The 15,590-nt window shown below is 35.5% G+C and overlaps 1 non-coding gene across 1 annotated transcript; it reads left to right on the top strand.

Annotated features, from left to right (window-relative positions):
- The first annotated feature begins 4,360 nt into the window (after window positions 1–4,360).
- Window positions 4,361–4,465, top strand: LOC116106722. Its single transcript, XR_004124351.1, has one exon. It is a non-coding gene; the product is annotated as a small nucleolar RNA R71 (small nucleolar RNA).
- The last annotated feature ends 11,125 nt before the right edge of the window (window positions 4,466–15,590 follow it).

The raw sequence follows: 15,590 nt of genomic DNA, 5'->3' as shown, positions 1-15,590 counted from the left end.
GTAAAGGCTTCAATTCAAGCTTTGGTGGTTCTTCCGTTCTTGCCTTTTCCTTATCTTTTTCTATGTCAAAATCTTCAAATTCTGGATCTTGGCTTGTGTTTATAGGTAGAGTGCTTCCAAGTACCTAGCACACTCATTCTTCTTTTGCTCGTCTACCTAGGTTGTTTTGGATTGGGCAATGCAAACTTCTAGAGGTAGTTGAGGAGTGATCTCTTCAATGGCATTCGCTACAAGTTTGTCCACCAAATCCACACTAAAACATGAATCAACCTTTGATGGAAATTTCATAGCTTCGAAGACATTAAAAGTAACCGTTTCATCTTTGACCCTTAGGATTAACTGTAAAACCCCTCCCTAGTCGGGTATTTCCTAAGTATCCCTTGGCTATTGAGAACCTAGAAAACGCATGCCTAGGAAAGAAGTTTATTTTAAAATCCTATTTAAAGAATAAACTTGTAGTTTAAAACATATATATAGATATATGTTTTAAATTTTTTTTTTTCTTAACTATAATAAGTTCATTGTATAATAATAAAAAAAAAAAAATATGTAGTTTCCTTTCTTGGAGTAAATTATGAAATCCATAGTAATACTTACTAGAACATACACACTTTTATAAAATTTACTAGCAATTTGATTTCCTTTATTAATACAACATATTTACTCCATTATGGAACATGGACATAATTACTACATTATGAAATATGAACATAATTACTACACTAAATATTAGCAAAACCATTCAATAGTCATCATTAAAGCATCCCCTCATGCTCATAGCGTCCCTTGGAATCCTCTCCCAGCTTCATGCCTTAATCCGTACCTGCAAAACATTTTAAAACATTTCGTGGGGTGAGCGCTAATCGCTCAGTAAGGAATATGGCCATTTATAAACTATTAAGGTTCATTATACAAGTAAATTACTTAGGACTTTACCTACCTACAAAACATGACCTTCATTCTTTGACATAACAAGTTCATAAAACATATCATACATTTTGGACTTTTCTCATGAACATAAGTCATAACATAATCATACATAATATAACATAGAACATATATGACTTATGAAATATTCATGTACATGGCATGCTTATTTCTTTTGTCTTTATACTTGATGGTTTCATTAGTCTTTGTTATCCGATCGGATTCATTTAAACCATTACCTTGTTCTTGGTCGTCACCTCAAAGGACTCATGGTTTCCATAAGAATTCCATTCCTCTGATCTTGGTTTATACCTCAAGAGACTCATGGAATTCATTCTTTAACATTTCATAAATTTTTCATAAGACAACTAAATAAGCTATATGCATTACCATTATGAATGCAAACATATGGACTAACATATTCCATGCTCAATCATACTATATTCTCCTACTAAACTTCTTAACTTAATTCATTCAATTTCTCATACAATACAAAGAATTTCAGTAGTAAGATTATTCAGGGGTTTATTAGAATTAGAAACAAATGGGAATTTCCATTAAGAAGGTGGATGCCATACAGTTCGTTACTTTCAAGCAATTTTCCATTATCTTCTAATTCGAATTTATTTTTGGCTAAAACATAAAAGTTTTAGGTCTGTTTCTCAAATTTTTAACACTTCAAGAATCAACTCAATCGGACTTCTATAACTTCAGTTATGACTGATTCAGTGAAGCATGTACAGTATAAGTCTCAAAACACCAAATCCGAATTCTATTCATTTTAACCATGTCACCTTCATTTGCACATTCATATCATTTGCCATATCATTCTAAGTATAAAAGGCCATAAAAACCTCCCTTTTTACAGAACCAAAAAGTGCCAAAACATCGTCCAACTACAAATCTCTTAATTGGCATAATCATCCTCCATATGCACACATACACCAATCAACACACCCATTTAAACAATCCATAACCAAAACATAGCATCACACTCATATTAACATAAATAAATGTAAGTTTCATAAACCCTAGGTGTTATCAATTGTAGTCATAAGGGAGATTTTTTCCTTACCTTAGTATTCAAAGCACAAAGGTACTCCTCCTTGGCTCCAAAGTTTCACCTTTCTACCTTACACACATAACCACTTATGAATTTCTCTTTTAACTAAAAAATTCAGAAAAACTAGGGTTTTGAAACTCACCTTTAACCCTGAAATTGAAGTTCTTTAAGGGTGGATGGTGATCTCCTTTGAAAATCAACTTGAAATCCTAAGAAAATTTGAGAATAAAAGCTTGGATTAGTGGCTTTTATGGTGGATTTGAGAGATGAAGAAGAAGATGATATATTTGGGGTCTCCAAGGCCGACTACTCTCTCTTTAAACCTTGTAAATATTCATTCCATTGATACTCTAATGTGATTGGTCAATAAAAGTTAGATATAAAGGTCATTTGGCATAAATTTTTCATATAAGGGCGTTTTGGTCATTTCTACCACAACATAAAGATAAGTACTCATTTAATGCCATTTGACTTCTTTAAAACACTTAACCATTAAGCAATTCTATTAGGTAAATGACTAATTTACCCTTGGTGCACTTTTATGGACACTTAAATCATATGGTTTTGTATGAAAAGACCATTATACCCTTGGTTACCGTTTATGCCATTTAACCTTATCAATCAACTTTATGACCATTCTACCCTCATTTCTCTTCAATGACATCACCCTTTACACTTTATAATGGCCACATCTCGAAATACATGTAAATTGACTATTTCACCCTTCCATTCAAAAAAGAAAATTACTTGAAAAGGTTAATTTCATACCTTAGGGCATCGGAATAACAACGTGGGGTTTACATTAACTTTCCTTTTTGGACACCAATCAAAGTCCTTCCTGTGGCAAGGAATGGTCTTCCCAAAATGAGTGGTATTTCCTTGTCTTCTTCCATATCCAACACAACAAAGTCAGTAGGGAAGAGAAATTTATCCACTTTAACTAGTACATCTTCAATAATGCCCCATGGATGCTTAATGGATCAATTTACGAGTTTCAAGGATATGGTTGTGGACTTCACCTCACGAATCCCTAGTTTCTTGAAAACAGAAAAAGACATTAGGTTAATGCTAGCACCCAAATCACATAAAACTTTATCAAATGTAATATTTCCTATAACATAAGGGATAGTGAAAGTCCCTGGATCTTTAAGTTTTGGTGGTTCTTTTGCAAAATGGCACTGCACTCCTCTATAAGCATCACCGTTTCTTCCTCTTCCAACTTCATTTTGTTTGAAAGGATCTCTTTTAGAAACTTAGCATAACTTGACATCTACTGCAAGGCATCTGTAAAAGGAATGTTAATTTGCAGTTTTTTAAATACATTAAGGAATTTCATAAACTTCTTATATTGATTTTGCTTTTTGAGCCTCTGAGGGAAAGGAATTGGAGGAGTGTGATGTGCCAACTCTGGTGGTATCTCAGGAAATGGAAATTTTTCCTTCTTTTGCTTCGGAATCTTTTCCTTCTTAGGTTCTTCTTTTCTAGGACTTGTTGGCTTCTCTTGAACACTTCATCGTCTTCTTCCTCAGATTCTTCCTTCTTCTCTAGTAGGTTCTCATCCTTCCCTTTTTATTCAACCCCTTCCAACATTGTTCCACTTCTTAAAGTTATGGCATTTGCTTGTTCACGTGGATTTGTCACTATGTTACTTGGTAAGGAACCTTGAGGTCGCTCATTCAACTTTTTGGCTATTTGACCCATTTGTACCTCCAAGTTTTGAATAGACGCTCCTTGGTTTCTGAAATTTTCCTCGTCTCATTCATAAAACTTGTGGTCTCTTACATGAACTTCCTGAACATATCTTCCAATTTCAACATTCTTTGCTCACATGGTTGATGGTTCACCCCTGATTGATGGTTTGGCACCATCCTTTGATTCAACTGATTGTTTTGATTGCCCCAGGACAAGTTTGGGTGATTTCTCCAACCAAGATTGTAAGTGTTGGAGAAAGGATTGCTATGTTGTCTTTGATTCCTAGCCAAATAGTTGAATTTTTTTGAAGATGAGGAGGGTGAAGTAAAGGTGTTCCTCACTTGGTAGTCAATGCTCACATGGTTATCTACACAAAAATCACATGTTACTTGAGGTGTTTGAATGGAATTAACATGCATACCGTCTATTTGTTTCTAAAGTACGGCAAGTTGGGCTAAAATGGTTGTGTAAGCATCAACTTCATAAATAGCCATGGACTTCTTTGGCACTATTTTGGCATCCGGTCTTTGGTAGTTGTTACTTGCTAAGACATCAAGGAACTCTTAGGCTTCCACCGGTGTCTTGTTCTATAAAGCTCCTCCAGCTGCTGTGTCTACCATTGTTCCAACATTTGGTAGCAAACCCGAATAGAATGTTTGGACTTGCATCCAAACAGGCAAACAGTGATGTGGACACTTCCTCAACTTTTCCTTGAATCTCTTTCATGCTTCATATAATGATTCATGGTCGCCTTGTATAAATGAGGTAATGTTTTCTCATTTTTGTTGAAAGAGCTGGTGGAAAGTACTTGTGCAAGAACTTTTGTGCTACATCATTCCATGTTGCTATGGTTCCAGCAGGCAATGACATTAGCCATTCTTTTGCCTTATCTCTCAATGAGAATGGAAACAGGCGCAATCTAGTAGCATCATTTGTCATCCCGTTGTGCTTGAATGTGTCACAGATTTCTAGGAAAATGGCTATGTGCATATTCGGATCTTCTTTTGGATCACCCCCAAACTGTACTGATTACTGAATCATCTAGATTATAGTTGGCTTTATCTCGAAATTATTCACCTCAACAGGCGGTCCCGTAATGCTCAGACTACACTCATCAACTTGTGGAAGTGAAAATTCCCTCAAAGTCTATTTTCAACCATCTCAATGACCTCGCCTCTTGTTCTATTCTCTCTCTCATGAGTCTTCTCGCAGTTCTTTCAATCTCTAGATCAATAGGAACCACTGGATGATTTCTTGCTTTTCGCATAAACTACACAGGAAAGAAAAAAAGCATGAGATCATAAGCAATCAAAAAGAAAAATTAAGCTAGAAACAATTAAAACTAAAAATTAAACTCCAATTTAGCGAAAACTAGAAAACTTCAATATTAGCACAAAATCAATCCCCAGCAATGACGCCAAAAACTTGATGCGTGATTTGACAAACATGCATATGTAGCAAGTGCACTAGTCGCAAAAAGTAATAAAGTGATGAATCGAGTATCATTCCCAAGAGGATTGAGTGCTAAGTACTGATTTTCCTATTTCTATAACTAATTGAAGAACACAAAAAATGTTTGGATTTGCGGGAGAAAGTAAAGCTAAAATGTAATACTTTCTCTCTCTAGCTAGTATACTCATAAAATAATAGTAAAACTCACTAGATATATATAAGAAAATATACATGTAGATGAGTATAAAATAATGGGCCCGTATCTAATTTTTCTTTATATACAAATCTTTACATAATATAATACAGTCACAAAACAACAACTCGACAGTGTTGCCAAACCCTTCCGCTTCTTGACATTCCAAGTGACCGCATCTCACCTACTACCTACAAAAACATTGAAAACAACCGGGTGAGCACTAATTGCTCAGTAAGTAAACATGCTATGCTACCCTTCTATCTCTGTTGCTCATATTCTGAATTTCTTTCCTTACATCACACTTCGCTATTCTTCTCTGTTCTTTCTCTGTTCTTTCTCTACTCTTTCTCTGTTCTTTCTCTATTTCTAATTTCTCATTACTCATGATAGTAGGCATGGTATCATGCATAGGTATGATGCTAATGCACAAATGCATAGGATGTGCATTTTCTTTTCTGTTTTTCTATTTTTCTTATTCTGTTTTATGTTTCTTTTCTTTGTATTTCTTTCTATGCTTCCTTTTTTTCTTTCTATTCTTTTCTTTCTATACTTTCTTTTCTTTCTTTCTTTCTATTCTTTCTTTCCTTGCTGATCGGACTCGGTTGAGGCATGGATTTGGGACCCTGGCCGTGTGAGTGTATTCTCTAATTATGGATACAGTCCTCATCCACATGCACTTCTAACAGACTGTACAATTCTTCTTTCTGATTCTAAGGTCGCTCACTAAAGGCGGCGTGCATGCGGGGCTATGTCACTCACGAGCTCCCCATCGCAATAACCTTTTCTTCTTTTATCTTTTTACATTTCTTTAAATAAAAATTCAGATTTAAACTTTTTTAATATTTCTCATTTCTTTCGATTTGTTCTTTAACTTTAATATTCATTATTGCTCTTTAATGCTGTTATGAGTATGTATGCATGTAGATGGGCTCATGCTTATTATTTTTTCTAAATTCACATGTTTGGATGCAAGAATGCAATATGGAATGTTAACATGTCATTCTCCACCATCTACAAACTCATCTTAAGATAACAAATAATCATACTCATACATTCACTTCTCTTTGACATTTTGTCAAACAATTTATATGCATACTGTTAGAGTAGATGCCCTATAGCCAATCAATTATTGTAGAATTGACTCTTTGTAATAATGTTCATTAATCAATAAAAGGCATTTTATTCTATATCGCGTAAATCATTGTTATTGCAATATGTATTGATATATGTCCTTAGAATGGTAGAACCGTGACGAGGGTATCAAGTGTTTCAAATCTTGATAGTGAGAACCCTATGAGCACATATGGTGGCCATTCTAGGAACGTCCGTAGCCCCAGTATTATTCTGAAGTAAGGGCACAGATAATACGGTAAGGCTATCATAGTGTTGAACGACCCTGTCGAAAGGCAGTGACTGATCTCACTTGTCAAGGTTGTTTGGTGACAACCTGGTGCAACACATGGGTGTTTGTTGTAGGCGATTACACCACAGCAAGTTCACTGGACTGACCCACCAGAGGATTCCATATGGATGGTAACCCCAGTGTCTATGGAACAAATCCTCTAACGAATGGTGGTGCATGTGATCCTTAGACTTGAGATCACCGGAGCGCCTTGTGCACCGATTGGTGTAGTTTGACACTAGCCTAACGCAGTTCTTTTCAGAGCTGTCAATACGGTGGTGATTGGCTGCATCAAGGAGTGTATCAAGACTATGGTGGATTGACAGAGGATTTATCACTCCCGGGTACGGGAGAAAGTTATCTCACGGCGCAATTCAGTATATGGCAATGACACTAAAACTGTGGCCACAGTGGGATTGAGTTGTTGCTCTATCCAGTTTATAATACGGGTCATTGGTCCAGAAACTGAATAAATAATATCGAGAGTAACCGAAGGTTGACACTATTTCTATGCCTTCGTCTCGTCGAGATAACGTATGATGAAAGGATCGAATTGCACGGTAACCATATCGTTGACAGGTAGCTACTTTGCTGAATCCGAATCTATCGGGTGGCCATGATGCCTTGCTAGGGGCCAATCTTGGTCTGTGTATTAGTGAGACGATTAATTGGTGTTAATCGCAATACTATACACTGCCGATATGATGAGGAGCCTAAGGGTCACACACATAGAAGACAATTTAAGATGCAAGAAGAAAGAAGGGCGTTTTCGTCTTTTAAGGCGAAAGGGTATTTTGGTAATTTCACAGTGCAATTAAATTTGCTGAGGTCGTAGCCTTTATTTAATTTGTTAGAAAAATTAAATAAGTGAAATTACGTTTAAATGTGTGTTCGCACATATTTAAATATATTATCATTATTGTTAAATGTTAATATATATTTAAATATATATTAATTGATTTTAATTGAGATAATGATGGAAAATAAAATAAATCAAATTGGGAGTGTTTGGCAACATGAGGCGTTTGGGTTGGAGCCCAAGCCTATTCCATATGGGATTAGGGCAACTTAATTAACTATAAAAAGAAAAATGTGTTAATTAAATTTGACATGATTTTTCTTTGAAAAAGTACAGCAGCCCCTTTTGGAAAAACACTCCCACGACAGTAACAATTTTAGCCTAAAATCAATTCAATTGATTTTGTTTTTCTTCTTAATCTTGAAGCCAAAGAGGATCTAGCAAATACCTCTTTGGTTCTTTTTGAGATTGTCTTCGTGTGGACTACACAGGTTCGATCCTACACTTGGATCGGTAGCAAAACATTCGTCGACAAATTTGGAGGAGCCTTCAACGTGCGTTTGTTTCTCTTAACTCATGTTTAATATTTCTGCAGATTATTATTATGATAAAATTGTAAAATTATACCCTTGATCTTGGCTCATGTAAACGATCCCTAAGTTATATTATTTTTGTTTCCGCTGCGTATACGGGACCGTTTACTAACACACACATCAACTCTAATTTGGCTATACTTCTACCTCTCTTCTAAGCCACCAAAATTCGGAATAAAACACACCAAGATTAATGTCAAACCTGTCCGGGATTCACACTCCATAAATTCTACTCCAATTCTTCCATAATTCATCCAAACTCTCATCAAACATCAAGTACACAAACATAACTTCTTATGGATAAATTCTAACAATCATTCAACATCCATTCCATCAACAATTCTTCATATATAAGCACATACATGCATAAAAGAAGTTCTCTACACAATATTACTCCAATCATGACTAGGGTTAGTAGTTTTCCTTGATCCAACTCCCTTTCTCTTAAACCCTATGAACACAAATCATAAGAATTCAATACTTTAAAAATTAACTCTCATATCTGAGTGCAAGGATCTTACCTAAGGATGTTTGGGATTGAAATTCCACTAAAAGTGAACCAAGATCTATGAATTTCCTTTGAAAAATGATTGAAGAAATTTGAGAGAACTTGGGTGGAAAGTGGCGTGAATAGAAGGGGAAAAATGGCTAGGGTTTCATTCTTGAACTCTTAATATAACAAAATATTACTTATAGTTTCCCATTTTACCCTTACACTTTCTATAAAATTTTATCTATATCCCTTAGTCAATTACCATAATGCCCTCATTTTTATTAACTTCTCTATGTTATTCTACTTCTTTTCACTCCCCACTTTTTCAACTAATTATGAGTAAAAAGACCATTTTACCCCTAATGAAGGTTTAAGGAATTTTCTTCACACTTGTTCAAGATAACTTTAACAAATTCAATTAAGAGTATTAGGGCATAAATAAAACTACGTACCTTGATGTAGGCGTTACATAAAATCTAAAGCACAAAATTAAACAACTGAAATTAAAAGTAAACAATTTAACACAATATCAATTCAAGGCAAGAGAGGTTAGGGTTTTGATTTCACTAGGATTCTCTAATTTAATCTACAATTTATGTTACTTTCAAGTTCACATGCAAGGATTATAAATCGGATTCCCTAATCTATAGAATATACCTTCTCAAGTATATTCTCTTACTTATGCCCATTAAGCTTCTGCACCCAACAATATGAACATTAATAGTTCAAAGTCCATTAAGTGGAATCCTAAAGAGATCTCATAGATCGTTGAACCTACCTCTAGCGTTCATTTAATCTACAGTATTTACTCTAAGAAACTAATACATGAATCACTTCTCAGTCTCATCATGCTCAACATTCAAATGAATCAAAAACCCAACATCCAATTGCATTAAGTACAAGAATAAACGCATAATCCAAGCAATAGAACTAAAAAACAACATCAATTTATAGACTAAACCATTGTAATCCAAGATACATCAAAACCCTAACCCAAAAGTGAGTCAGTTCATACTCAAAGTAAAGAAAAACATAACATAATCTGTAAATAAAGAGTTCAACATGCTAAAATTGAAAGAGAAACAAAATCTTCCTTAATTTGGAGAGCCAAATTCTTCAAATCTCAAATCTCCCCTTCTCATTTCTTAAGAATGTCGACCCCGCCTCTCAAAATGAGCTAAGTCTCTCTTAAATAGGTTGCCAAAACCCTAGGAACTAATACAAATAAAAGAAAAACGTAGCGTTTTACAAAAACAAATATTTGCAGATTTCGCCACGGCAAGAAAAATTCTCACCGTGGCATTGATTTGAATTTCACTAACCTATCAGTCCAAAGGCTAACTTGCCACGGTGAAGAGAGAACCTTGCCACAGCAAACTCTTATTGATCTTTGCTGAATTTACGGAATTGCCCTTTACTTGCTTCTTCGCTTGAATTGTTGATATTTGTGATCCCCAATAGGAACAAACTCCAACTGTGCTTCCAACACATCAGAATTCTCCCGATCTCTGAATCTCACTTGATTCTAGGTCCAGAAACTCATTTTTGCTCGGTTTTGCTCCAACTGCACCTTTTGGCCTGAAATGTAAAATATACAATATTAAGAAATAATTTAGGCACAAAACTTAATAAGAAGTATCCAAAATCCTACAAAAAGCATAAAGAAAATAATATAATCCTAGGATTATCAAAATGCTCAAGGCATATGAGACATTAATCCTAGTATATAACATGGCGTACATTATGGATCCTACTGCCGAAGCATAAAGAATACCTCCAATCCTATCTCTATCCTCCTGTGTTTTAGGACACATAAATTTAGAGAGACACATGCCATGTGACATTGGAAGATAACCTTTCTTTGAATCTTCCACACTAAATCTTTTCAATACTTTTTCAATGTACGTATGTACTTTGACTTAGGCCCAGCAACCTATAAGATCTATTACGATAGATCTTTATATCGAGGAGGTAGGTTGCTTCCCCTAAGTCCTTCATGGAGAAGCACTTGGATAACCAAGTCTTTACCATTTGCAAGTTCGGTATATCATTCTTAATGATCAATATGTCATTGACATACAACACTAGGAATGCCACTGCGCTCCCACTAATTTTCTTGTATACACAATGCTCGTCTTCGTTTTGTATAAACCTAAATTCCTTTACAGAGTCATCAAAACAAATGTTCCAACTCCTTGATACTTGCTTGAGTCCATAAATGGATCTCTTCAACTTGCATACCTTCCTTGCTTGTCTATCAAGAATGAAACCATCGAGTTACGTCATGTAGACGTGCTCTTCAAGATTTTCATTCAGGAAAGTGGTTTTGACATCCATCTGCCAAATTTCATAGTTATGGTATGTAATAATTGCTAGCATAATCCTAATGGACTTTAGCATTGCTACTGGAGATAAGGTTTCATCGTAATTAATCCTATGCTTTTGTTTGAAACATTTTGCTAGCAGCCATACTTTATAGGTTGAACATTCCCATCCATGTTAGTCTTCTTCTTGAAGACCCATTTACACCTTATGGGTTTGACACTTTCAGGTGAATCCACCAAATCCCATACTTGGTTCTGGTACATGGAGTCCATTTTAGGTTTCATGGCTTCAAAACATTTTGTAGAATTTGGATTTGACAAAGTGTCATTATAGGTTCCGAGTTCATCGTCTAGATAGATTAATACGTCACCATTTTGAGTCATAAGAAAACCATCCTCTTGGGCTCACGACATATTTCTCCCAGACCTACGTGGCTCTTGTGTTGGAGGTTCGCTTTGTTCCACTCTCTATGGAGCGATATCCTCTTGATGCTCAACCATCTCTGATGGCACATCATCTTATCCATCTTTTAATGCATCTTGTGGTTCTAGAACTTCATCAAGTTCTACCTTTCTTACACCATCTTTTCTTATAAGGAAATCCTTCTCTAAGAAGACTCCAGATCGAGCAACGAAATTTTCTACTTAGCTGGATTGTAGAAATAGTATCCTTTTGTCTGTTTAGGATACCCCACAAAGATACATTTCTCCAACTTTGAGGCAAGCTTGTTCAAAGTCAATTTCTTGACATAAGCATCATAACCCCAAATTCTTAGATGAGACAAAACGGATTTTTGCCCATTCCATATTTCATATGGTGTCTTATCCACTGATTTCGACGGTACATGATTCAGTGTATATGTCATAGCCTCTAGGGCATAGCCCTAGAGCGATGTGGGTAAATCTGTGAAACTCATTATAGATCGAACCATATCCAATAAGGTTCGATTCCTCCTTTTAGACACTCCATTGTGCTGAGGTGTATAAGGAGGTGTGAGTTGAGATATAATCCCACATTCCTTTAAGTATGCATCAAACTCTGAGCTCAAGTATTCTTCTCCCGTGTCGGATTGAAGAATCTTGATATTCTTACCTAGTTGATTCTGTTCTTTATTCTTGAATTCCTTAAACTTGTCAAAGGATTCAAACTTATGTCTTATTAAGTAGACATATCCAAATCTATTGAGGTTATCAGTAAATGTGATGAAGTAAGAATATCCACCTCTAGCTTGTATTGTTAGCAGTCCATATACATCACTATGGATGATGCCTAATAGTTCCTTTGCCCTTTCACTGTGCCCAGTAAAAGGTGACTTGGTCATTTTGCCTACTAGGCATGACTTGCATACCTCATAAGACTTGAAGTCAAATGGGTCCAAAACTCCGTCCTTATGGAGTTTTGCTAAACGAGTTTGGTTCACAAGACCAAGCCTACAATACCATAGGTAACTTTGATTAAAGCCATTAACCTTGGCTCACTTATTTTCCAGATTGAAAATCCCATTATTATTAAATTCTAGAACATACAAACCTTTGTGTAATCTTTCAATTCCATATTGAATACCATTCAAACTAATTGATAGCAATCCATTAGTTATCATAAATTGATATCCAGCGTTGTCCAAAGCAAACACATAAATATTATTCTTTGAAATTGAAGGTACTAAAAACAATCTAAAAGTTCTAGTTCAAGGCCCAAAGGCAAACTTAAATAATAATCCCCTACAACTAATGTAGCAACACGTGCTCCAGTCCTAACTCATAGGTCCGCCTTTCCTCGATCGTGTAGTCTATCTGTCACAGTCCTTGCACAGAAGTGCAAATATGAGAACCACATCCTGTGTTAATAACCCAAGATGTAACAAGAGATACATTGATTTCAATCATATACATATCTTTAGAAGAAGATGCAGGCTTCTTCTTCTTGCTTACTTGCTAAAAAGGCCTTGCAATGTTTCTTCCAATGGCCAGGCTTGCCACAATGGAAGCAAACAACCTTTCCATTTTTGCTCACGGACTTAAGAGCCTAGTTAGTAAATACGAGTACGGCAAAAAAAGGGTATGGGAATTTTACGGGTATAATACGGCAAACGGTGAAAAATACGTTTATAAAAATTCGGCCATAAAATTCGGATACGGGAAAAATACGGTACGGGTATATACGGGTTTAATACGGTGCATTGTCAATAATACGTTTTGAAAAATACGGCAATATCAATTTTAGTTTTAACACTTTTATGGACTACCTGGTTAAAATCAATATAACATTTCAAATGCAAAGTATTCAATTAACCAATAACACAAATACACAATATATAAATATAACTAATATTCAAATTATAGTCTCTAGACTCAAACACAATCATAACAAAACCAATTGTTTACAAAAATTACAAATACACCCTGCAGTCAGTTTACAAAAATTACAAATGTACCATGTAAAAGTTAAAACTTAAAAGTATATATTTTATTAAATTTTCTCCCTCTTTTCTCGTTCTTTTCAAAACTTTCTCCTCTCTTTCTTCTGTAAGTTTCTTCTCTTCTTTCTCTTTCTTTTCTCCACCTTCTCTTCACTTCCTTCTTAAAAGTTAAACCTTCGTCTCTTTTGTATAAAGTATAAACTTATGTCTATACAAAAGAGACGAAGGTTGTGGAAATTGATTATTTGCTGGAGTTGATTGTTGTGTGTTGATTGTGGGAGTTGATTGATTGTGAGAGTTGATTGCTTGTGGAAATATGTGAGGAAGAAAAGCTGAAGAAGAACTGAGGAAGAAGAAGAACTGAACTGAGGAAGAAGAACTGCTGCTGAACTATCGAAGAATTGAAGAAGAACGACTAAACCAATGAACCAGATCTGATTTAATTTTTTGTATAAACCCACCAAAACGACGTCGTTTTGGGGGTGTGAGATTATGTTTTTTTTTTTTTTCATATACGCAAATTATACACGAATTATATGGTACACTTTATTATACGCGAATTATACGACAGATTTTATAAAATTCGGATACGCGTGTTTTATACGCGAATTATATGGCTATCCGTATAATTCGTGTATAATACGCGTTTTTACTAACTAGGCTTAAGAGTATCCTCATGTTTGGATTTTAGCTTGGGTTTGGTGTTAGCCTCACCCTTACTCTTGCCTACCGCTCAATAAGTGTTAACAGCTACTATCACTACTAGCTTCAACCTTTTACTCTATAGTCTTTAAAGAAGCTCAAAGAAGGATCTCTCATTCATGCTCATGTTATATATGAACTAAGAATCTGGTAAGGACTAAGTCGACTACCAAGTCATTGTCCAAACCAGAACCCAAAGTCTCAAATCTCTCGATATACCCAATCATGTTGGGTACATGAGGATCAACTTTGGTACCCTTATCCATCTTGTTGTTCCTAGCATCACCTTGCTCTTAAGGCAGAGCCTTCCCAATGGTATAATTTTCTTACAAACTCCTAGTATAATCCAAAGATATCAATACATGTCTGTAGATTTACTACCATACAACTTTTTTCCTTTTGATGATTGATCGTTGTAGGCATCAACCCATTAAATGAATTGCTACAAGTACAAATTGTCAACAGAGTTAATAATCTTTTACTAATTAATAAGGCCTTTTATTAATTAATATGCCTCCACTATTTTTACTCAAATTAATAGCCCTCACTATTAAACTTGGGAAGGCTCGTTGGTCTTCCTAGTGGGCTGAAATCCCATCATTCCTAATTTGACCTCTCACGAGGGCAAGTAGACCAAAGTAGGATGAGTAGATAGGCCACAAGCTCTAGCTTACACCATTTAATAGTACCAACTTATTAAACTCCAATGTAAGTATAACAGACAAACCAATTACACAATCCAATGGCACCAACGATTGGCCTCAAGTGTAACTTTTAGATCGGTGAGTTTGGACACTGCATGCCCACTCGTGCATTTTAAATATGCAGTACTCTACCATGCCTCTAGTTGTACTTATCAACTTGCAGAGGTGAATCTAGCAAAGTACGACTTGTTAAGTCATAACCCATCATCATTAAGGAAAAGCTCCAAGGATGATTAACCTCCCAATGGTAGACGTGGCTTCTTACGAGGGCAAGTGAGACCACAACAAACGATAGTTTGTGTTAGTAAACGGTCCCGTATACGCAGCGGAAACGAAAAATATAATATAACAGGATCGTTTACATGAGCCAAGATCAAGGGTATGATTTTACAATTTATATTAAATAAAATCTGCATAAATATTCAACATGAGTTAAGAGAAACAAACGCACGTTGAAGGCTCCTCCAAATTTGTCGACGAACGTTTTGCTACCGATCCAAGTGTAGGATCGAACCTGCGTAGTCCACACGAAGACAATCTTAAAAGAACCAAAGAGGGATTTGCTAGATCCTCTTTGGCTTCAAGATTAAGAAGAAGACAAAATCAATTGAATTGATTTTAGGCAATGGTGTTACTGCCGTGGGAGAGGCAAAGATTGGGGCTGCTGTGTGTATATTGGTTTTACAAAGAAAAACTCTTCAATTAAAAAATCACACACTTTTCCTTTTATACTTAAAAACAATTTGCCCTAATCCCATACGGAATAGGCTTGGGCTCCAACCCAAACGCCCCATGTTGCCAAACACTCCCAATTTGATTTATT

Source organism: Pistacia vera, unplaced genomic scaffold, assembly GCF_008641045.1.
Source record: "Pistacia vera cultivar Batoury unplaced genomic scaffold, PisVer_v2 Contig520, whole genome shotgun sequence".
Lineage (NCBI taxonomy): Eukaryota > Viridiplantae > Streptophyta > Magnoliopsida > Sapindales > Anacardiaceae > Pistacia > Pistacia vera.
Note: the sequence above shows the minus strand (reverse complement) of the source record. Positions and strands in the feature narration are given on the sequence as shown.